This window comes from Ciconia boyciana, chromosome 8, assembly GCF_034638445.1.
Source record: "Ciconia boyciana chromosome 8, ASM3463844v1, whole genome shotgun sequence".
Classification (NCBI taxonomy): Eukaryota; Metazoa; Chordata; class Aves; order Ciconiiformes; family Ciconiidae; genus Ciconia; species Ciconia boyciana.
This window is the reverse complement of record NC_132941.1, coordinates 16,986,931-17,011,406: the sequence shown is the minus strand read 5'-3', so window position 1 is coordinate 17,011,406 and position 24,476 is coordinate 16,986,931. Positions and strand designations below refer to the sequence as shown.

General features: G+C 37.8%; 1 long non-coding RNA gene across 1 annotated transcript in view; it reads left to right on the top strand.

Annotated features, from left to right (window-relative positions):
- The window catches only part of LOC140655568 (uncharacterized), a 92,711-nt gene that overhangs the window by 13,912 nt on the left and 54,323 nt on the right, over positions 1-24,476 (top strand). The gene's annotated exons all lie outside the window — the stretch shown is intronic.

Below are 24,476 nucleotides of genomic sequence, written 5' to 3'. Positions count from 1 at the left end.
TGAAGACTATTTGGCGCATCCTGGTTTTACTATAAACTTACAGAATATTGTGAGACACTGATAATTTGTGTAGTAGGAAAAGAAATATTTCTTTTCACTTTTTTTGTGTTCCCCTAATACACATGTGTAGCATAATGATGAAATGTTCTGTGTGTGCCTGTTTGTGCTGGTTGCTTACAAAGAACAGCAGCTTGAGGGGCTTATCAATATGAGTATACCTCTGCAAGTCTGTAGTTTCTTTCATGAAATGAATGCTTACAATAAGAGGCTTGGATACAAGCTTCAAAAGAAATGTATTTAAATGCAGACAGACAAAAAAGGACAGTTAAAGGTAATGTCCAATGTATGTATGTGTATATATTATTTTATATGTATATATATAGAATATATATACGTACATGCATGCTTAAATATATATACTCACATATACATGTGGACATACAAATTTGGTTGTTGCTGTCAAAGTGTAAAGTTTAAAGCTCCAGAGTATGTTTCTTAAAAAACTAATGGAATTCTCCTAGGTTTTCAGGAGAAATTTATAAATGATGCTCATGTATGCATCAATATCAGCCAAAGATTTAGCTTGTAGTCTTCAACAGCAATAATTGCAAAACACTTCAATGATATTGTAAAACTGCCATTCAGCAGTGCTGACCATATCATGGGGTTTCTTTGTGCTTAATTGTTTAGGAGGAATTAATTTTGTTTTAATCTTCATCTCTGTCTCCATAGGTAGGTGCTCTCTGGAAAAAGTAGTGTGGGGTTTTCTGTTTGTTTGTTTTAACTCTGTTGCTTGCTGTTCTTTGGGAAAAGACTTCTCGAACTTTGTCTTGGGCTCTGAGGTAGCCCATCATAGCTGGTAAGTTTCTTGAAAGTATTAGCCAAGAATTCTTTTCTGCCACTTGCTTGGAAGTGGTGCAGAGGCAGGATAGCCACTTGTAGAACTAATTGTCTTTGTGTTATGTATAGTTACTGCAGTCAAACAGTATACTTCAGTAACCAAGTGCATTATTTTGACAGGTCTCTGCTAACTATTTGCAAGCAGTTTAACGTAAAGAAGCTACGGTACTGTTCAAAGTTATAGCAATGATTATTTTAACTTGACCAAGGGGAAAAAAAATTAAAGCTTCGTTCTTTATTTGCCTGTTCAGATAGCTGTGAATGAAGCAGACTTTTTCACAAGACGTCCCTGCAAAGATATCATTAGATCAATTGTTTGATTCAAAAAGTAGAGAGAATATTTATAAGAGGGAAGAAAAGAAACAAAATCCTTTTTTTAATGTTTTACAGCAGTGGGGAACAAAAGCATTAATGTTTCAGCTGTGAATTAATGACCAATTAAGAGGTACTGCAGTTGTGTTAAAATGATGTGATGCTACTCATGTTTCTGGCATATTGCTAGTTCATTGTTTTGATGCTTTCTTGTTCCCTAAAGAAAGGGATTAATATTAGGGATGAATTATGCTGCACTGTGTGTGCCTTTGTTGTTCATCTCTAAAATTGTGGCCTGTTACTTTGGCTCTCAAAATAGAGGGGAAAAATTTGGTATGAGTAGCTTAAAGATAATTGCTAGGGAAAGGACTACATCCATGTCTATATGAATATTTGTATCCGTTTCCAGTCAGATTTAATATCCTTATGGTCTAAATCAATAGCTGTATTCACTTGATGGATAGTTCCATCAGTGCATGGAGTCCTTGTCCCCAGGTGTAGGCAGTCTATGGCTGGAGGAGTGCGTAGAAGTGGTAATAGACTGAGGATGTTTGACTGGTCTGTGTTGTGAAGCTGGTCTCCACAGCATCCTATAGAAACAGTGGAGAGAGACTCCCCCAAGGGACATTTCTAAGTAGCTTGTTGAGTCAGTCCCCTGTATTGAGCTTTCCTTGGAGAAGCTCAACCTTCCATTGCAACTCCTGAGTAACTGCACTAGCTGGTGAACAATATCCCTGAATATGTGTCTATGGACTCATCCATTCCATATAAAACAAGATACCCTGGTTAGATACTTCCACAGAGAAGGATGTTAGGAAGATTTCTCCATTGAGAGGAGGTGCAGACTTCGTTTATAATGAAGTTAAATCCAGATGAGAGAGAGATTGTAATTGAAATTAAAAATAATAAAATATTTCAGTGTTAGGAGTGTGAGTTTATGCAAATGGGACCTTTATACCTGCTTTAAGTACAGCTTACAAGCAGAACACGTTTGAGAGGCTGCAAACAGTAGGAGTCAGCTGATTTGGTTTAAATGCACATCCCTCCTGCTGTGATAATTAGCAAAAAGATGACAGAGAATTAAGCATGAGGGGGTTGTTTCTTAAACATTACCTTTTGGATGAATCATATATAATGAAGCAAAATATGTCCGTAATTAATATTCTGTCATTCCTACAGTTCGTTGAGGATTAGATCAAACTGCAGGAGCATCAGACTATTAAGTAGCTTGTTCTGCTCTTTAAGGAGCTGATATTAGATTTCTGATCACACTTCTAGTTTTTGAGGCCGTAATGTAGACCTATTTAGAAATGCGTAAGTAGTGAAGAATTCAGCTTCATGTAGTATTGGGAGTTAATTAAAAACTATCTGCTGTTCACAAACAGCCAATTTTAGAATTATCTGTCAGAAATTCAGATTAGATACTTGCTTTCCAGAGTAATAATGAAGAATATGTCTTCTCTGTTGGCATTTTGAAATATCATTATGGGAGTCAAATTGTATATTAAATGGTAGATGGGTGGACTCATTCTGTAATGGTGAAAATTGATCTAAACTGTAATTTTTTCAGAAGAAATGAACTAGCTTTATGAATTTGGAGAATGGTAAATAAATGCTCTTTGAAGTACTATCACTCATTGCATGGGAATGCTGTAGGTACAGACTAAATATATATAACGTAAGTATATAAAGACCTAAAAGACTTTTTATGTAGTAGTAATTGCTAAATTTTAACTCATTTAGGAGCAAATTTTGGAAATTGTCAAGCATTTGTGAACTTATTAACTTTCTAGTGTATAAAATTCTTAGTAAATCATTAAAAAGATGTGAACACACCCACATATTTTCATGGATACATTTTCAATTTATGAGTGGGTCCTTTTGCATGAAGTCTATCACTGAACTCTAGAGGTTCAGGCACTATCTGCAGCTTTGGCCACACTCATTACTTGGTGAAACCTGCATGTTGCCTCCTGGTTCCTATTAGCATTCTCCTTTGGATTCAAGGACCCATTGGTTTGATTCTCCAAAGCCATACCTGTTCACTAAAAAACTGGGTAGAATATGGAAAAAAGTCTGTTCCAAACCAGTACAATTTGTAAACGAACTCAGTGACAGCTTTTGAAAGAAGTACTTGTCAGGACTGTGCTTGAGCTTTAGATAGGCCATGGTTTTGTCATTCTGTCTACTTATCATAATTGGAAAGGGGATTTAAATAAAATGCATGTTAATTTGTGAATGGTAACCCTCAAAAAAGTGGTTGTGAGAGTTTTATGTCTGCCTTTAGACATCACGTGAAGGGAAGGATGTGGGGATACCTGATCTCCTGAAAGTAACAAGTTAGGAGGACAGCGTGCTGGAGGCCTCAGGGGATTGGTTGGTTGTTTTTTCTAATCTAAAAGTAGAATTATTCCCTTAGTATCTAATTCCTGAAGCTGGGATCAAGCAAAGAGCCTCGCTAGAACAGGAAACCTGTATGTTCTTATACTAGGGCTTCTGCTGCCTCAGCAGCCTCTATGGTGTGCAACTGCCATTTGCAGGCAAGAATTAGCAAACATGGATTTCATAATACAGCATTAAAACAGAAGTTTGAACTATTTTTCTGGATTTAGTAGTGCACAAACTAGGCAAAATTCTGATTAGGACAAATGATAACCTCCCACTTCATTCGAGGCCACAAAATAATTTAACTGTAAGAGTATCGAGTTGATTCTTGCAAGCTCAGTTCCCAAACTCATCAACCAAAATCCAGTCTTACTATACTTGTATACTTAATTTTGAGGATTTTCACTTCCTAGTGACTTATTTTTGTTGATGATTAATCTGAGGCCATCAAGTGTGTTACTCAGAAATTGATGGTACATAGATAATCATCACAGGGGAGGAACTTCAATTGACATGGTTTAAATCAAATCAGAATCAAAGTGGTTTATCGTCTTATTAATGACACATAATTAGTCAACAGTCAGGGAACTGTAAATTCAGAATCAAAATGGTTTCTATCAAACCCTAAACACAAGTGTGCTTTGAAAAGTTGCTTATTAAAATGAGATATCCAAATTCCATTGCACCTCATTAAACACCAGAACAAATTTCCAGTGTTTGAAGCAGAATTATTTAGAGTAAGAGAAGCTGTTAGAGCTAAATACAAAGTCCTCTCTGCCTTCCACACCCTCACAGGCAGCGGTGACCCTGCAATCAGAAGTCAGTCAACACTGCTATTGCTAGTATATTCATTCTGTCCTTATAACCATGTGGTATGCTAGTCAAGAAAGAATCGGTCCTTTCTGTAGCCTAGTTACCTAAGGGGAGAGGATCCTGTTTGATCTCCAGCACAGAGAAAAGATGATACAGAGACTTAAGAGGCTATATAAGCAGCAACTTTAATTATCCTTTCTAGCTTCAAAATACAGCATTTGGGAATTGATAGATTAATTCTGAGGGAAAAAAAAAAAAGTGGCACTACAGTGTTTCAGGGACAATGTAGCTGAGAAGTTGTGTTTTATATTAATCTGGTAAACAAGTTTAAGTTCCTTGATAATGATATGGGACCCCATGCTGATCAAAGTGGAATAGTCTGGTCATTTATTACAGCAGTGGCCTGTGTTGCTTTGTATAATGTTTAATATTTGGTGAGTTCAGGTCATTAAAAGAACATTATGACTTTGGATCCATATCTCCAGATTAATTTGTAGTAAGCAGGATGCTGTCTCGGAGAGCTTAGCTGCTTGAAATCTGTTGTAAGTGAAGAACCTTTAAAGTGAGTTTCTCTTCATTCGCAGCTTTGTAGATTGTGGTTTGCAGTTCTGATACTAAATTTTATCGAACTGAATTGAATTCTTTCTAACATGATGTCAAATTCTGCTTCATTTTTATCTTGCGTAGGGTGAGGTGGTTGCTTTTTCAATAGCAAACCGAATGAAAGATCAAAGAGAGCTCTGTGAATCAAGTGTTCCAAGTATTGATATTGTGCATTAACCCATCCATTTCTGGATACTTTGCTTAGGTAAATGCAAGAAATGTGCGTTCTAGAGAAGAAACGGAGATTTTTCATTTCCTAGTATTCCTTAAAATAACGTTTGCGTCTGTTAGAGTTACTGAACCAGAGGCAGAATGGATTGAATGCCAGCTCACTCAGATGGCTTAACTGGCATATTAGAAAGAAACATGCCTTCAAAGCCCAGTTAAAGGCATGCAACTTTTAGTGTTGTATTCTTCCTGATTTTAGTTACTTGCATGATGGTACCACCTAGTGACGCTGGCTGTGACTGGTTCACATTAAACGTGGTGTCTGGGTAAGCTAATACTAGAACACACCACTTGTACTGTAGTGTATATGGTATATCAGGGAAGATAGAGGCTGGAAACACCTTGGTGTTGCAGTGATGCATCCAAAACCACTTAGCAAGCCACTGGCAGCACTGGAGAACAAGTTTAAGAGGTCTGTTTCCTGCTTGAGTGCCATATGTATTTTTTTAGTCATGGTTAGTGTTTATTTGGAGCTTCTTTTGGGATGTGGAGGGGTGAGACTGTTTAAAAACTTTCTACAGTCTCTTACTGATAGAGGAAGGTGGAAAGTTTGCAGTGGTTCTGCACTACTAACTGCCATATACCCCACTGCAAGTCCATTGTACTCTTCAAGTAGTGTGGGCTGCATCTGCTGCATCTAAGCTAGTGCTACAAGGCTAACCGTCTAGGCAGCTGATAGCCAGGACATCTTACAGGTGTAGGCTTGGACATCTGAAATCAGAATTAACTCTTTTGGATGTTATAATCCCTTTTAGTTTTATTAATTGTCAATATCATTACGCTGACCACTATCTCAGAACAACATTTCTGATTAAGGGCAGAAATAGTAATTATAGGTTACATAATTGTCATTTCTACTTGAACTTCAGCTGCTTATTCTGATGAAGCTGTATTATAAATGTAGGATTGTATTAATTGCCATCCTGTTCTTTAGATAGTGATAGATTAAAAATAAGACAGGAAAATAAGAAAATTATGGAGAGCTGAATCTTCAGCTAGATGTGAGGAGCAAGGACTTTGAGTGAAAGGACTGGAGTTACAGATATATGATAGTTACAAGACTTTTAACGTAATTCAGAATGATTTGGAGGTCTCCGTAATAACACTGACTTTTGGTGTCCTCTAAAGACTGTAATGGCCACTTGATACTTGAAAGCAAAGGAACTCTCTTATATCAGTGCTCTCTCTTCTGTTACAGAATTCCACCCTAGGAATAGTACTATTATATTTGGATGTACTGGTTTTGTATTTTGTGAAATGTAGCCATTCTGAGCAGATGACTGCGACAGCAGACAAAGAGACTCTTAATGTGCTTGCAGTGGCTATGTCTGAACTAGCAGCGTGCTAATATTGCTGCTGCTGAAGCCAGCACTGATCTGGATTTGTTCACTATGCTGCATAATTTATTCTTGAAGTTTATACCCTTCACTGTCATTTAAAAATGCAGCATATATTTTCTGGTGCTTTGTCTTTATCAGCTTTTTAAATTTAGTAGGGTAAGGAGGAGACCACCCCACATAGAGGAGGAATGCCAAAGAATTGGAGTTTTTGGAGGAGACTGAAAATAGAACAAAGCTGCATTGAAGTGCTGAATAGCTTACTGCAAAAAGGTCATTTTTCTCCTCATGAGAACAATACCTTTCACTGGCCCTTTGGCCTTCACACTAGTTTTCTGTAAACCTGCTTCCAGCTGCAATGGAATTTTATTTTCTCTCTAAAGTTCTTTGATACTCTATTCACAGTTGCCATCTGGCTCATCAGTCCTGTTAGACTGGGACGAAGAGCTGCTGTCTGCGCCCTGCTGTTTCCTGCCTTGACTGGGTCCTGAATATCCTTAGGCTTTTCTTTCCCCCCTATATTCACTTACTGCAAAGCTGTTCCTTGGGTTCCTGTGTCCTAACCACATTCTTTCTAGCCAAAAAGGCTGAAGGGAACCTTGTAGAATGTTTGCTGCCTTTTCCCACCGTTTCAAAGAGAGTTGTTAACCATCTTGATTAAGGCCAGCTTCATCTTCATACATGCTGGCAAAAATGTGGTCAACTACCTTGCTTCTGAGCCCTTACTGGTAATGGCTGATGGCAGGCATTTTGAGTAAAGAATAATTCACAGGTTGGCTGCCTTTAATCATGTTTTGATGATATGATGAAATTCCCAGAAGTATAGTGTTGAGATGATGAAGTATGAGAACATTTTAGGGATGTTGTGAGTATGAACGCGTTCATGTTTGTGAGACATTACCATCCTGTGGTGCTGGAAACCATATTGAGTCACATTAAACATTATTATTTATAGTTTCATTATTTAGTCTTTTTATTCTGATGTGTTTACAGAGAATCGGGGATATATTGGAATACTTATGGTCATAAATCAGTCAAGGAAGTATTGGGATTCTGTTGTGTTTAATATGTGATTAAGTTATTCTTGAACTTCTGCATTTGCTGAGCCTCTTGCATTTGAATTTTGTGTTTTTTAAAGGCAACAAATCAATTTGAAGCTGAAGTGTACTGTATTTTATTTTTCCTATTTCTTTCTATATTGTTTTTTTAAAGGTCCTTTTCTTTCTTCCATTGATTAGTGTAACCAATGGCAGATTTTGCAGTAGCCTGCAGTCAGATCAAGTTGTTTCACTCTGTCAACAGAAAAGTTCTTGTACTCACATTGTCTGTTTAGTCTCAGTGAGAATTATGTAAGATTTAACTACCCTTGCAAAATGAAATGCCAGACCTTGCTCACAAATCAGCTCTTTAACATAATTAAAGGAAGAAACTGTATCGTACTGTTTTATGAAGAGATTTGAATGCTAAGTAAAGAAAGCTTCAATCTTTTTGTTTTTTAATTACATCGTAGCATGGAGGTTAAATTAGACAAATTTTAAAATTCCTATGCTTATGCTTAACATTTCAGTTACATATGTTCCAGTTTATATGACTATTTAATGATGACAAGTTTTTATATATTCATATATTCTTTTATATATATACACATACATACGCACAGATATATCAATAACGTAAGACAGTTAAAACATTCAGCTTTATGATTTGTGGGAAATCTGTTGCTTCACTGTTGGCAGCTTTGTAATAAATGAGTAAATCGTTTATAGTTGACACTGCTGTGTGCTGTAAAGCGTACAAAGATATGCATTATGTTACAGCAACTGATTTAGCAATTTTTCTTTCTGAGCTTTAGTCCTAGAATGAGTCTAGGATCCCAGGGACTGCATACGCAAATATACTCCTGCAACCTCTTGCCAGGAAATGGGGAACACCTCACTTTTCCATAGTTTCTTTCCAAGTAGTGCAAAAAAGTTATTGAAAATCTGTAGTACTAGTGAGTGAGAACACTCTTCAGTCTCCTTGTGTAACTTCTGCAAAGTAAACCAGTGCTTTGGCCATCTGTTTCAGATTGGGGGGGTCAGAAGAGGAAGATATTTAGCTACTTCAAAGTAAGATTTTATTGCTAGTTTTACCTAAATATAAATATTTAGCAAGTTATACATTACTTATTAAGAATGAGTTTGGTTAGGTTTTGTGTGTAATTTTTAACTTTAATACAATTAATCATCACACACAGTATAGAGATCATTAAGAATAAAATGTGTGAATTCTTCAGTATTAGTATGGGAGGCTACCAGTAGTTGCTTTAGCACTCAACAAGAGAAAGAATAAGATTTTTTGAGATATTTTATGATTTATTTAGAAAATGGGGGAGAAATCTTAACTGGTTTCAGACATACCAAGAGAAGCATACTTTTTCATGTTTTTCTTCACCAGAGAAGAGGTCTAAAAGGTCCTTATAATGACCGCTTGGAAAGTTTTCTGTCACTTTTACATTTGTAACAACTCTGTTCTTGCATCCCAGGTTGTCCTTTATGCTGACTATAAAAAGTCATTTCATTCAAGTGCAGGCACTTCTGTGGTAGAACCATAATGTAGGAGAGGAAGGAAAATATAATTTCCAATTAAGGCTGCAGAATTTAGGTAAACAGAATGTCATTACACAGATTGGAATTTGTCCAGTGTTCCAGGTCTAACAGCTCTATAATGAAATAAAAATCTTTTGTTTACAACTATTTTATTCTGATGAGCGCATCCTACACTCAGTTCCAATCAATTTCAGTATTACCCCAAAAAAAATGACAGCTTGATGCTGTGAGTAGGAGTTGCATTGTAGGGGCATTCTTTTATAGATTTGTTCTGGGATTTTTACCTCCTGAACCATGAGATCTAATTTGTCAAATTTCATTTTTCTGTTTTTTCATATTCATCCCTACAGTAGATGAAATCTTACTCTGCTGATTGAAAACAGTTGGTTCATTACAAGGCAGACAGGTCTGATTTATTTTATTTTTTCTCTTTCTCTTTCTCATAAGGGATATTAGGGAGGCAGAAATACCAACAGTTTGGTCTTTGCCTTCTGTTGCAATAAACTAGTCTTGATTTGAATCCATTTCTCGTTCCTTGCTGAGTTTCCCAAAAACTAATCCTGAAGGTCATTGTAACTGTTCTAGCTGTTGAAATATTTCTGGTTAGTATATGGGGATCTTTATCTGGAAAAGTAAGTGCAGTGTGGGGTTTGGGGGCAGAAATAAGAAATTAATTAGAGTCATCATTATGTTTTAATGAGCTTAATCTGTTCTTGAAGGAGGTTATTCCTTATATATTATTATGCACACCGCAGTGGGAGGTGGGGGGAGGAGTGTTTACTGTAGTGATGGGGTGGTAAGAGTTGGTAAGGTGACTGTTGATACCATAAATAGCTTGATTATCCAGGTAGCATTTGTGATGGATGTGAACTCACTCTCAGTGCTTGAGATTAACCTAGTCTGAAGTGCTGTGTCCAGATAGACCTTACTTCAAGGAAACTTGCTCTCAGACTTGAAGAAGATGATTAGTGTAACCCACCCTTGAAATGATCTAAACAAGAACACTGTGTCTTTATTATTTTGCACTGTGAATACTGTGTTTAGTCAGCATTTTTGAAAAATGCTTAAGTAAGCCAGACACCAAAAATTCATTGACCTTCAGTAGCAGAGAAGCACCTAATTCTTTTAAGGAGATAAAAAAATCAGTTTACAACAAGCTATTGCAAGAATGAGGTGCTTTTCTAACCTGAGCAGCTAAAACCAAAGCTTCAGCCTTGGGATATCAGTGAGGAAGTTTTATTTGGGAGGGGGGAAGCAAGCTGTAGAATTTATACTTATAACTCATGCCCTCCCATATTTTCCTTCCTGCAGATGAGCTATATGGCATCTTATCCATAACCAAAGGCAAACATTAGCCAATTTCCACAGATTAAAAATTCACAATAACAAAAGTGTACAGAGTAATAAATTTTCTTTGCACTTCATTTACCCCTGTGGGAAGCCCTCCATTTTCTAGATATGTCTTACCCAAACACAAGTTATTGTCTTCAATGCAAAGGTTCAGGGACAAAATATTAACAGACCGTGACATACAGAAGGTAAAGCTGCATGGTCGGGTGACCTTTACGGCCTTAAACACTATGACTTGGAGCTTATCACTCTGATACTGCCATTATAATCCTGGTTTGTGTTTTTAGCACACTTGATATGAGTTGTGTGTGTTTAAAAACAAAACAAAACAAAACACAAACAAATCTTCTTAAATACAGTTCCCTTATCTATCTCTAAAAGGAAGATGCAAGCAGACTTGTTTGTAACGCTGAAAATCCCTGGATTTCAGCCATACCTTTATCTTCCCAGTTACAAGAAAATTGCAGCTTACTGAACAACTGCTGCAGAGAGGAGCTAGAGTCTGTTAAATATTTAAGTACCTGAAAAGAACCTTTTGCTGAAAATTATTCTATGGCTATAAAATACGTAATTTTTAGTTTTCTGTAGTAAGAAGTAGTCATGCAACAGATTCCTCTCGTTTTTTACTGCAGGCACTTGAGAGTTTAGAAAAGGTAGCATAGTAGATCAAAAAATAACAGTAATCCAGCTCTGTAGCAATGGCCTGTGGAAAAGAAAGTTCACACATTGTGCCCTGAGCGGAGAATGTCCTTGTTTGAGTGAGGTGCTGAGATGCAGAGTTTAATACCAGTTAGCTCTTGAAACACTTCTGATGATTGGTTGCTTCTCAGATGCTGATACATCAGTCCTTTAGGAAAGAAACACTCGCAGTGGAAAAAAGGTTAAGAGAGTGTGTGTGTGGTTTTTGTTTTCTTTTTTAAAAATAACTGCAGCATAGCATATCTGCAGTTGGGAGATTGCCATATCAATGTATCTACAATAATACAGCCTGCCTTCACCTTGCCCTCTGTGTCCTCAAAACAGACTATATAGTAGGACTCCATCGTCCATGTACGAGTAGGAACTTGAAAGCATTGACTCCTTTTGCTTCTGCTCAGGACAGATACAGATAGGCTGGATCTGGAACTTGGGAGCTGTAAGATGTTTTCTGTGGTCGACAGGCATACAAAGAGGGGAGCAGAGCCTGTTACTGTGGTGTCTTTTCGATTATCCCTGATTTTGCTTTGTTGATTCAGACAAAAGGATGTTGTAATTTAAAGCATATTATTATTCTTAGTATTTCTTTCTCAGTCTTTTGAATATATTTAATAAATGTACTTAATTGTGAGTCTCCATAGCATACTTTTCTATGTTTAGTATCCAAAAAGGTACAGTATTTTCTTCATTTGTGTGGAGTCTGGGTCTTCACAAACTGTTCACGTTGCTGGTATAAGAAGGAGAAAACAAATGTGACCCAATAGCATACACCATGATGCCAAGTCTCCCATGGTAACTGTTGGCTGGTTTCCCATGCTCCATTTATGCGTTTAGATTAGCAAGCCAGTAAATACAGCAATAGGAAAGCAGCGGGCACAGGTAGGCTTCTTATCCATTTCTGCCTGAGGAAATATCTTCATATGAAGCTGTCTGACCAAAAAAAAAAAAAAAGTCCCATACATGGGTATACAGCTTCATATAATTCTTCTGTAAATAATTAATCTCCCCAAGCTTCCAGGAGTCATGGAATAACTATAAAATGAAGGTGATATTACATCATTGTTAATTTATATTTCCCTAATCATGAAAATCTGTATCTGCAGATGGTGACTTAGTTGATTATATCTGATAATTATTGTATGAGCTTTATATTAGTTGAGAATAGTGTATAACCATGTAGAATAGTAGACTGATGGTCTTTGTAATTTTTCTCATGATTAGTTATAGCTGTGGTGGTGGCTTTGTCTTTTTTTAATATACTATTAAATGTCATCTTGAACATATATTCAAAGGCTATTTTCCTGAAGGCATGTTAGGTGCAGATTTCTCGGTGAAGTTAATATATGGATCCACCCTTCTACTTTTATTTCATTCAGTAGTATATATTTAGCCTGATTTAGATTTCTGTAAATCTGCAGAATTCAGATCCTGGGGTTTCAGTGGGATGTCACTCCTTTCTGTGTTCTTTCCTATTCTCTCTTTTCTCTTGTTTCCTTCTTCTAGTCCCTTAGTGTAGAAATCTAGTCTAAATGCAGTACTCCTTGATAAGACCTCCTCTCAGGAATGTTATCAGGATCATCAACCCTGTATGGAAGACTGACAGAAAGAAAAGTAGCGAGGAAAGGGAAGACATCAGCCAAGCTCTGACGCATGTGTGTAATAGGAAGATGGCAATGGAAAGCATTAAGCCTATGTTTAGTCATTCATAGGATCTCCACAGTAGATGTGCAATTGAATTAATTTTTTTTCTGCCTACCAAACATAAAATCTGATCAAACTGCATACTTTCTTGTTCATGTTCTCCACAGCATCTGCTGCATGAACAGACATTATGAGACAACTTTTGCCTTCTTTCAAATGTCTCCAGTGGTTTGAACCATTGCACGTACTCAGAATGAAGTTGTTGTGTAAGAAGTTGCCTTTTCTTACACAGAGATGGATCCAAACTCCATTAGACTCAGTGGGAGTCTTCAGCATTAATGGCTTTAGCAAATTTAATCTCAAGCCCATAGTCAATTTTATAACCCTACTGCAGTTTAAGTTCTGTCTTGTGCCCTCTAATCCTTTAACCAGTCTTATTCCTCATCTTTGAACTAACTTCCTTCTTCAAAGTGGGTCTGTCAGTTGAGAGTCACTATATATTTTGTTTAAGCTGCTTGCAAAATTTTTAATTAGAATAGTATAAGAACTGAATCCCTCCAAAGATTTTTACTTGGCTTGCTTTTTTCATCTGTTATTTAAGATTATGCAATTTTCCAGGGAAATACCCTTTTGGAAGACAGAATGAGGTTAGCAATACAAGCTTCATAGTGGGTTTAGAGAACATTTGCTAAAAAATAAATTTCAAAAAAAGTCTCAAGATAATAGTACTTTTATATTCCTTGCAGTACCCGTCATGGGCTTGAAAGAAGGTAATTATTTGTCTAGAAAATTCCTGTGATGATACTGTGATACTGAAAATATGATAAAATGTTGCCTTTTTAATGGAAAAATGCACATGTATATAGCTATAATCAGTCAATATATAAGCTATAAAGTGAATTGAATGCATTTTCAGAACTGTATTTACAAATTTACAGAGCAGTGTGTAATATTGGTTCTTCAAAGAAGTGACCACGTAAATCTCTTTCTAATTTATTTCCTCATGCCCAAAATAATAATGGTTTTAAAGAAATTAAAACCCTGAATCATTACTTTACTTCTTGCTGTTCGTAAGTGCAGACCACTTCCAGGCTTAAGACTTTTCCTGTCAAGGCAGTTTTAAACTGACATATTTGATATAACTATATATCCCTTCTTTTCTAATTGCCTGGAAAGTTTCAGAAGCAGAACTTTTCAGAAAACCTAAAGAAGTTGAAGTCCATAGACTGATCTAGTGTTTTCACTGAGCTTTGGAATAACTTCTGAATTCTTTAAGCGGACCCTGAGGATGGGAATTTGTGATAAACTGCAAGCATTGGGTGCTTACAAGCTGATAAATTTGAACTTGAAAAGACACAGATTTTGCAAGGGGAAGAGTTTTACATCCAAGGAATTTTGCATTTCAGTAGTTATAAAATCCAGATATTACTGTGCAGTAAATACTACAGGCACGGATACAAGAGGAGTATGTTAGAAGTTTGCAAAACTTACAAAGCTTGTTCAGGATCATGTAAACAGCTTCTGTAAACAATAGAATTATGTGAATAGATTTGTACCTCAGAAATGTTCACTTTATTTTTCTTACATGAGGAAAATAATAACGATGGTAGGTTTTAAGTTGCCAGGTCACATAGGTACTATTTAACCAACTGTTAAATTGCCAGAACAGAAAACTGTCATTAAGACAGCAATGAAACAAATAGGACTGTAGACAGAATAGTGGCTTTTTTGAAGACCTGTCAACTTCACAAGCTAAATTATTTATCACTGTCTTGTTGATTTGAGATAATTATTGGAGTGAGAGGGAGGGTTGGCTGGGGCAAGGGGTTTTATAGTAAGCTTGACAACCTACCACAGAAGATTGTCTCCCTTACCTGCTGGTATCTCTCATTCTTAACGTTTGACATCCTGTGGTTAAGTTTTTATCAAAGATCTATACTGTCGTCTTAATCGTGCTCCACAGTTCTTTTACAGTTGAAGTTTTGCCATTAATTTTAGTAGAAGACCCTGATGTTTTCTTGGAAGGCACAAGGCTAGATATAATAATAGGACTCAGCTAAGTCATAAGAAAATTCCCGCAATGATAAAATAAGGGAAAGGAGAATTATGGGAGCAGATTGGGTCACACTATAGTGTTTAGTCTGTTGTTTAATTTGAAATTCATGTACTTTCCCAGCCTTTCTTTTAAATTCCTTCATGACTTAAGCACACTAGCTCCAGGCATGTCTTGTTATATGCTGCCTATTTGGTTGTGCAGTTCTCTTCTGAGAGCTGAAAGCTGAATCTGCTATTTCAGTTTATTCGGTACTAGGAGCTCTTCACAGACGTATTACTCCAACAAGGACTGCTGGCAGCTGTGAATCATAAAAATGGGTAATGCAGCTGTAGGTACAGGCAGAATTTTAGGTGGAGTAGTAAAGTAATAGTTGATGTCCATATAAAATTCATATGTGCATAATGACAACTTTTTCTATGCTATAAATAATTCATATGTTGACAAAAACCCCTGTTCTATATGTTTTAAGTATCTTCTTGATGCTAATATTTCACATACATAGTTCACAGACATTTTCAGTTTAACAACACTGTACTTGTGCCATACTGTTCCACCCTTGTGATGTTTCTTTTGTGTGCAGTGTGTGGTATTCCACACGGAAATGGTACAATCGCATCATTTTTTAATGCACAGTCTGTATTTTTACTCTGAGGTGTTTCAAAATACCCCAACCTGCATCCTTTCCTGGTGAAATCAGCTGTTTTCCCCAACATTTGTTTAACTGAGTAAATTTCTGTTCAGGCATATGTCAATTTATCTTACAGTAATAAATTACTATCATAAAGATAGCTAGTTATAATGCAGTAGCATCTGGAAGCCAGTCAGTAATCGGTCTCTGCTAAATGTATTATACTGTATCTCTTTGCTGGAAGTGGGAGCACGCCTACTCAGTTACTCTTCCTGTAAACGATGTGCTGAGAGTTACAAGAGGCTGACATGAAGTCAGACTCAATCCCTTTCTTTTGTATGATGGTATAGACACTCTTTTTATCAGTACACATAGTATATTTTATTAGACTATTCTCATCAGAGATTAAAAGTGTTTTCCCAGAGAGAAAGTAGGAGGTTTGATAGCTGCTGTTTTAAATATAGATGCCAGTAACTCGCACAGGAAATATGAGGAGCTAATAAATACCACCAGGAACCATTTGTGGCTATCTTACAAATCTGTGCGTAAGTACAAATCATGTTAGGCCATATAAAGCTATGAATTGCTGTGAAGCCACAGGAGGAAGAGGAGATACGTCAGGTTAGAGGATTAATTACTATCACCTATGAAGAAGAGCTTGTCTGTGCTCACTGCAGGACTGTAAGGAGGGACAGGATGTGTTTCTTCCCCAAAACCCACCAACACAAGCACTGACAATAATTCTTTACAAACTGATAGCAAGTGTTGCTCAGGCTTGTAGTGCTTTTGCTCCATAAGCATACCCTCCAGGAGGACATCTTTCTTGATACTGATTTGTTGCCTCTGCAGAATCAGCGGTCTGGCAGTTTGCTTTGCAAGTTAGACAAGCTTTTCAGTGAAATAAGAAAGAATAACTTATTTAACGAGTTTTAGGCACAGTCATATGGGCCATAATTGAAACAAATGTTGCAAATAAAAACCAAAAAGAGCTTCTGATAGTTTCAGGGATTTTTTCGCAAAAATGTTGTGCTTGTTTTCATGGGGCAATCCTGTCATCCTATTCACAAGTTCAATTGTAACTCTTCAGCAAGTTGTGATCATCGAGGTTGTTGGCTGAACATTGTTGCAGGTACAATTTTCAGGAGGTTGCATATCTGTTTCTAAAAACCCTCATTTTCAGATCTTTACTGTACTCCTTCATTATCTTTCTCCCCTTCTCCTTCCTACTAAGGCGAACTCTTGGAAACCTATTGAGATCTAGAAATCCATCATGTGCTCTTGAAAGTTTGACCCATAATTGGACATCAATTTTGTTAAACTTGTGGTCTTCACAGTATTCTGAACTTCTGATAGAAACCATGTATAACTTACATGGATATAGTATTTAGAAGATTCCAGACATCATACAGGGCACTGGTCCTGCTGTCTCTCTAAGGGCAGGCTGTCCCCACCATAGACGGTTCTTCTCATACTTCTAATTTCTGAGGACTTCTAAGCCACTCTTCACGTCCCCTATGAAGTCCCTTGTCTTTCCCAATGAGCACCACCCCATTTCCCTCTTCCCCCATTCTTCAGAGCAAAATACACCCATTCGCATCTTGACCAGCTAATTTGCAGGCTTTCTTCATTCAGCAGCTCACAAGAATAAGCAACCTCATGGTGAGAAACTTTTTAAAGCAAAGCTATTTTTTTTCATCTGCAGCAGTCTGGAGTCTCTTTAGGGTAATTTGAGCAACGTGTGTACATTGTGTGAATAGTAGCTAGTCTTCCTCTCTGCTCTACTTCATATTCATTCTATTTCATATTTAAAGCCAGTATCATGATGCTGGGGATTGATCTTTATTCAGTCCTGGGACATCATGTGACAGGATCAAGTGAGAAGCAAGGTGGAAATGTAGCAGAACAAAGCTGAGGCAGAAAGTCGTGTGTTTCAAATAGGTGCCAAACGCCACAGGTTCTGCATGTATTTTGAACGCAGGAAAGATGGCGCGCTCTTAGCATGCATGTTGTCTTCTGGAACCAAAAAGGTACACATAGAAACATAGAGTCATTTAGGTTGGAAAAGACCCTTAAGATCATCAAGTCCAGCCGTAAACCTAACACTGCACAAATGACGATTGTGTGACAGGGGTGTTGGGAGAGTTTGGCTTATTTAGGTTTTTGTTGCTTGGTTTGGGTATTCTGGTGAACTTGGGATGAAATAGCTACAGTCATTTTGCAAGTTTTGGTATTGGGCACATAATATTACTTGTACTTCTTGGTGTTTGCAGATCTAGTATACGTTACCTCAAATAGTAAGCAATGAGGTTTCCTTTCCATTTCAGTTCCCTGATTTTTTCAAATTAATTTCCTTATAATGGATAAAAAATACTAATAAAGAGAAAATAATGAAACTCTTTATGTCTTGTGAACCTTACCTGCAATCATAATAAATGCAGTTTATCTCTTCAGAGACATGGGTCATCCAAATTGAAGTTCTTGAGCTATCCAGAAAGACCACCTTCATTTACAGGGAAAATTCTTACCCGTACATCTGGTATAACTCCACCAGCATCTGCAGTGGGATTACTCATGTCAGAAGGTAAATGATCAGTGTGGTGTATAGTCAGTACCTCCCTGCTGCCCAGCTCTGTTCATCACAAAACACAGTTGTGCATTTGCACTAATACCACTGCCAGTGATTGTGTGAGCTTTGCTTCTTTCCACCTAAGCTCTTTAGTATGCTTCATATAATGACTTTCCTAGTGGAAATTAATGTTCACCAGACTTCTGTTTTCAAAAATGTTTTCGATCCGAATTCTTAAAAGCACTCAGCTGCCTCTGAGAGTATGAGCCCTTCAGGTCTAAGTGTGCAAATCTGTTTTGAAAGTTGGGCCGAGGTTCTTCAGGCATTTAAACTGCTTTGAAAGTATTACCTAAAACTTAATTGTTTGAAAAGCTTAAAGCTTTTACAGTTTAGACAAAAAATGAACAAAATGAACAAAAAAAAGGAGAAAGATTTTGTTCAATATTTAGGTAGTATATAGTAACAGACATTAAATGGTTAAATTTGCCTTAGCTCTGGTTCTTGCCCTAGACTCTACAGCCAGTCAGCCACTGAATTACAGGTAAACAAAATTTGTTCACACCTTATCTAGAAAATATCCTTTTTCTGGCATGGTTGTATGTGTATATTTCTCTTTATTAAAAAAAAAAAAAACAAAAACCAAAAAAACCCCGAAACCCCAAGATTTTTTACATAAAGCTTTCCAAATACACTATGATAGAGTACTCTTCATCTGTGTCATCAGTCTTGTTAGCTGGATAGGCAAAGAGGAACAACTCTTGGAGAAAGGGTTGAACTTCTTCCCTGTAGACTTTTGCCTTCGCTAAAGTTCTGCCTAGTCTTTTCTTCTTCCTTGCAGATTATTGGCTTGTATCAAATGGCAATATGACTCACTTTGCCTTCGTGCAGACCAGCATTTCCACATTCACACATCTTCAGCAGCTTTCTGACTCAGCAAGAGCTCGTGCTCCGCTCTGTCACAGAATCGCAGACTGAGTCCTCTGCAGTGTGGGAACTGAAAATTTACTGCCTTACAGTTCCCTTTAAACAACTCTTGTGATGAAAAATACATCTTGCTTCACCAGCTTCTTTAAGTACATCTGCTTTTCTAGCTTTGGTCTGCTATCACATATGTCGGGTTCTATCTACTCTGTGATTTCATCATTTAGGCTAGAGGAGAGCTTAAAAATTAAAAAATCCTGTAATAATAGTTACACTTTGGGCTATAATCTATTGCATTCACTCATGCTACCAAAGTTAAGCAATGAAAATATGCGTGGGGCATAGGTGTGTGTGTCAGGTAACATGAAGGAAGAGTTTCTTATTTTTAATAAGAAAAAATAAAACATTCCTGCAATAATAGTTACACTTTGGGCTATAATCTGTTGCATTCACTCATGCTACCAAGGTTAAGCAAAGAAAATATGCTTGGAGCATAGGCGTGTGTGTCAGGTAACATGAAGGAAGAGTTTCTTATTTCTCTTATTTTTTGTCAAGTGAATGGGAAAATCAATGCTGCTACTGTCTGGAGAAAAGTAGTATGGAGTACCTATAACCTCATGATGCTCCCTAACACAGATCATTTTTCCAAATCGATTATGCAGTTTGTGGCATTACAGAAAGACTATTGAAGTTTCCATACCAACTCTGTTCAAGAGAAAACATTCACTACCCTCACTGGAGGTGAAGGCCCCTTATGAAAATTGTCAGTAATGAAAGCTCTTTCTCCAAACACACTGCATACTAATGAGAAAATTGAGACATGAAAAATGCCATCTCTGGTATCTCAAAGAACTGGAGAATAAATTATTTTTGCGCCCAAATGGTCTAAATTAGGTATATATATCAAAGGTGACAAATATTGCAATTCCGAAAGTGCTCTGGCTTTATGGAAAATGTTCTGACATTGTTTAGCTCTGAGAAAACATCTTTTTGTTGCTCTTATTACTCTGCCTGCTGTGCAGACATGATACCATTATTCTTGGGGCCTTTGCAGCAAGGGGCAGAAGAGTTTGAACTTGCAGAAGCTGCAAAATGAACGTGTTTTGTATATAATACTGGGCTAAATCTCCTGTCATTTACACTGATGTAGGGTTACTGTTAAAATACAATAAAGCCAATGCCTGGAGACGCAAATCTCAGAATTTGCACTGTGAAGGTTTTATATTGCTTTAAGTAGATAGGCATTTTCCAGTGCACTAGGGAAAGTGCATGAGAAAATAAATGGGCTTTTATTATTGTATTTAGTGGGCATGAATCCAGTCTTTCAGAACTGAGGTTGGATGCTTTAGATCTCTGCCGTGCCATTCATTACAGGTTGGCTTCCGTTGGGTGCACAGAACAATCCATTAAATGATTGCAAATGAACAATGAGCTTTTTTAAAAGACAGGCTATAGTGTTCTGGGGCTAAAAGCTGTGCTGGCCGTAGGAGTTTTCACTTATACTCCATTCAACCCCCACAAATTGCTTCAGAATTTCAGCAAGAAGGTTGTTACCCCCATCCCATTTATCAGCTGGCATAGGAAAAGCCCTGGCATATTACTGCAACCAAAAAACTACCGGAAAGCTATGTGTTCCAGTGTAGTTTTACAACAGAAACCATACTGGTTTTGAGCTAACATATACATTTTCATATGCATTCAACATATGCATTGGACGAAAAGCTGGATATGAGCCAACAATGTGCACTCACAGCCTAGAAGGCCAACCATATCCTGCACCGCATCAAAAGAAGCGTGGCCAGCAGGCCGAGGGAGGTGATGCTGCCACTCTGCTCTGCTCTGGTGAGACCTCACCTGGAGTACTGCGTCCAGCTCTGGAGCCCTCAGCACAAGAAGGACATGGAGCTGTTGGAGCAGGTCCAGAGGAGGGCCACGAAAAGGATCTGAGGGCTGGAACACCTCTCCTACGAGGACAGGCTGAGAGAGTTGGGGTTGTTCAGCCTGGAGAAGAGAAGGCTGTGGGGAGACCTTATAGCAGCCTTCCAGTACTTAAAGGGGGCCTATAGGAAAGATGGGGACAGACTTTTTAGCAAGGCCTGTTGTGACAGGACAAGGAGCAATGGTTTTAAACTAAGGGAGGGCAGATTTAGACTGGATTTAAGAAAGAAATTTTTTACAATGAGGGTGGTGAGGCACTGGAACAGGTTGCCCAGAGAGGTAGCGGAGGTCCCATCCCTGGAAACATTCAAGGTCAGGTTGGATGGGGCTCTGAGCAACCTGATCTAGTCCTGCTCTTGCAGAGATGTCCCTGCTCTTGCAGGGGGGTTGGACTAGATGACCTGTAAAGGTCCCTTCCAATCCAAAGCATTCTGTGATTCTCTGCATATGTTTTTCAGAATATTTTGCAAGTGTTTATTTACATCTTTGAGTATGTTTTGTTTTAACTGTCTCCCTGAAGAAGTAGACTTTCTATGTACATGTAGAAATAGGGGGAGGGCAGTGAGATGTTCTCTGAGATAGATAAAAGGGACAAGAAGGCTTCAAGCTATGCAAAGCTCTAGACCTTTGCATATGTATGTCATTAAACGAAGTGTGGTTCAGATCAGTTGTCACAAATGAGGGTCTGCACATGTATGTTAAAGATCCATATTGTAGTGTGGCCACCTGCGACTGGTCTGTCCCCAGTCACTGTGGACCTGCCCTCTCTCAGCCCGCATCTGGCACAAACAACACAGTCTCAGCTGCCGGTGGTCAAAGAAACTCTCCTATGGCTGTCTGGGCTTTGGTGTACAGGTCTGGTACTGATGACAGGTGTCCCAGCTCTCTGTTCACGATGATACCAAACCTGCCTCCCCCCATTCTCTGCCAGTCCTTCATATGCCCTTTTTACTTTTTTGCAGCTTGTTTTAAAAGATACAATACTTCAGCAGCTTGTCCTTGTTTCTAGTCTCTTCACTGCAAGATATTTTCAATTATAAACAACATGGACGGTGTGTAAAGTATCATTAAGCAATGTTACAACAGGTCTTTGCTAATTGCAGACAGGATAATGAATGAGTGTTAACCTTGACTGCAGAGAAAGATGTGACAGTTTAACTTCAATAGGTTTTAAAACTGGTTTAGTGAAGAAAGAACTACAACCACTGTGCATATTGTTAACCTGGTTTCAGCTTAGTCCAGTTTAAGCCAGTTTCTCATAGACTTAAGAAAAGACCAGTTGGGTTACGTAATGCAACCCGTCACTTCCACGTCTCTTACATTATTACCTTATCAAAAGAAAGAAATATCTTAGAAGCTGAGCTAAGCACTAACCAGTGAAAACAGCATATTCTCATTGTACTCAGATACATAGCATGGTCAGAAGAACCAGGAAAACTTACTCACTTTTCATGCCGCACAGTGGAACTGGTGAGCCTGCTTTGCCCTGCAAGTACGCTGCTGCCATCTGTGAAGGCTTCCTCCACTGCAAAAGGCGTATGTACACTGCGGTGTTGGCATGAATATTGGTTTGGAGCATATTCCTTCTAGTGTGCAACTTGGCACAATAATGTCAATTTTGTGACTACAGTCTGAGTCAAGGGTGAAACTTACATACTCTTCCTGAATGTTGGTCTTGTAACATTTCTTCCAATCAAAATAGTCTGCTAATTAGGTTTCACTCGGTCAGAAATTGGAAGAAGGACAGGGAGCAACAAATGTGCTGTGTCAGCAAAAGCAGTCTCAAACGGGAATTCTTGTATAGTAACAAAGTTATTATGGAAATGTTTCACAGCTGTATGTAATCCATGTGTACAGAGAGGTAAGATAATACTGTCTGAGGGATATTGTGCATATATCTTGCTTGAGGATGTGGATTTTTGGTTTCTAAGCCTAAAGCCAATTTAATATAAATATTTAATATTTGGCTTAATCTTAATTCATTTGCATGTCTACCATGAACCAAAGTAATACATAAATGATAACTGTGAGGTTTGTTGGACTGAATATGGTCCTTATCCCAGACTTCTGGACTCAGTAGAAAGATTTCTCTGCCTTTTACAGGCACTGAGGCACTGGGTTATATCCTGAATTGTTTAGTTAAGAGGAAAACCTCTATGGATGTTATTCTCATGTACACATATTCCAAATTAGCATTATATCATGTCATGGCTGTTAAATTTTTGTTGGGTTTTGGTTTGGGGTTTTTTTAAGGTAAAAATATGCAGATAGTTCAAATTATTTTGGAGTTTAAATTGCTATTCCTATATGGCTTTATTACAGGGACAAGTCACTGAAGCTCTGAAAACCCAGTGATTTATTAGTGATATCTTTACACTGAGGGTGTAGATAAAACACTGATGCTAACTTTTGGACTTGAATATTTTCATGTTCTGTTAATAAATTGCAATTTTGAATGTGGTCATTGGAGTGTGAGAGATTGTTGTTTGTTCTCTTTCTATGCCATCATCTGCAAATTGCTTAATAGCACAAATAAATGTTACATAAACATATTAAGGTTTTCTTTTAAGCAGCAGAAGCAATGTAAAAAAAAGATAATCATGAAAGGCTTTCATTTGTGGTTGTAGTCCTGTTAAGGTCCTATTTGATTACCAGGTTAGATTTGCTGTAACGTGCAGATTCTGTTCACAGCCTTTTAAGACTTACTGATATTTTAATATCATGAGGTTAGGCTAAGAAATCAGTTTTGTTGAAGAGAAAATATATTCTGATTGTTCTTACAGGATTAAAACTGGATGGCTGATATTGTTACTCCCTATAGCCACAAGACCCAGTGCTCTGACGGACATTGCCACCCACAGGGCAATGACATTGGATCTGCTCATGTATAAACTCCTAAACCATAGCAGCTTTCAGTCTGCATATTAACCAGCCAGCTGCCTGAGAGTGGTAGCAGACAGCAGTCTGATTTTAATCGTCATTCACAAACGCTTCAGAGATGGAGTATGTGTGATGGTAGGTTTATACACAGTGCCAGGAAACTGCCTGCTGTGTGCTGAGCTAAACCTGTCTAACCATGTTGAAGTATAACAGTAAGCCTGAGGTAATACATCCCACTTCTCAGCACTCTAGAAGAGAGGGTAGGCATGTTGGCTTGGAAGAGTGAGCAGCCATCAGCATGAGCCTCACCTGAATATCTGACATTGTGACCTGTGGCAGCTCTTATTCAAAGGCAGGTTGGATTCAGTAACAACTACATGCTTGTATGACTTGGTGTGTTGACCTTGACCAAACTGGTCTTCATCAGCTGTTCCTTACAAGCTTGTGGAAGCAATAAGAGAATAAAGTCTTGGGTTCAGCAACCCTTGATTTTTACTACTGGCACATGCTCAGCAGGATGTTTTAAAGATAGAAAGCTTTTCAGGAAGCTGTTTCAGCATGTAGGCAGTACAACTCATCTGTCTGCAAAAAACTACACTGACATGTTTTTTCCCCACCTGGGGGATATTCTGCT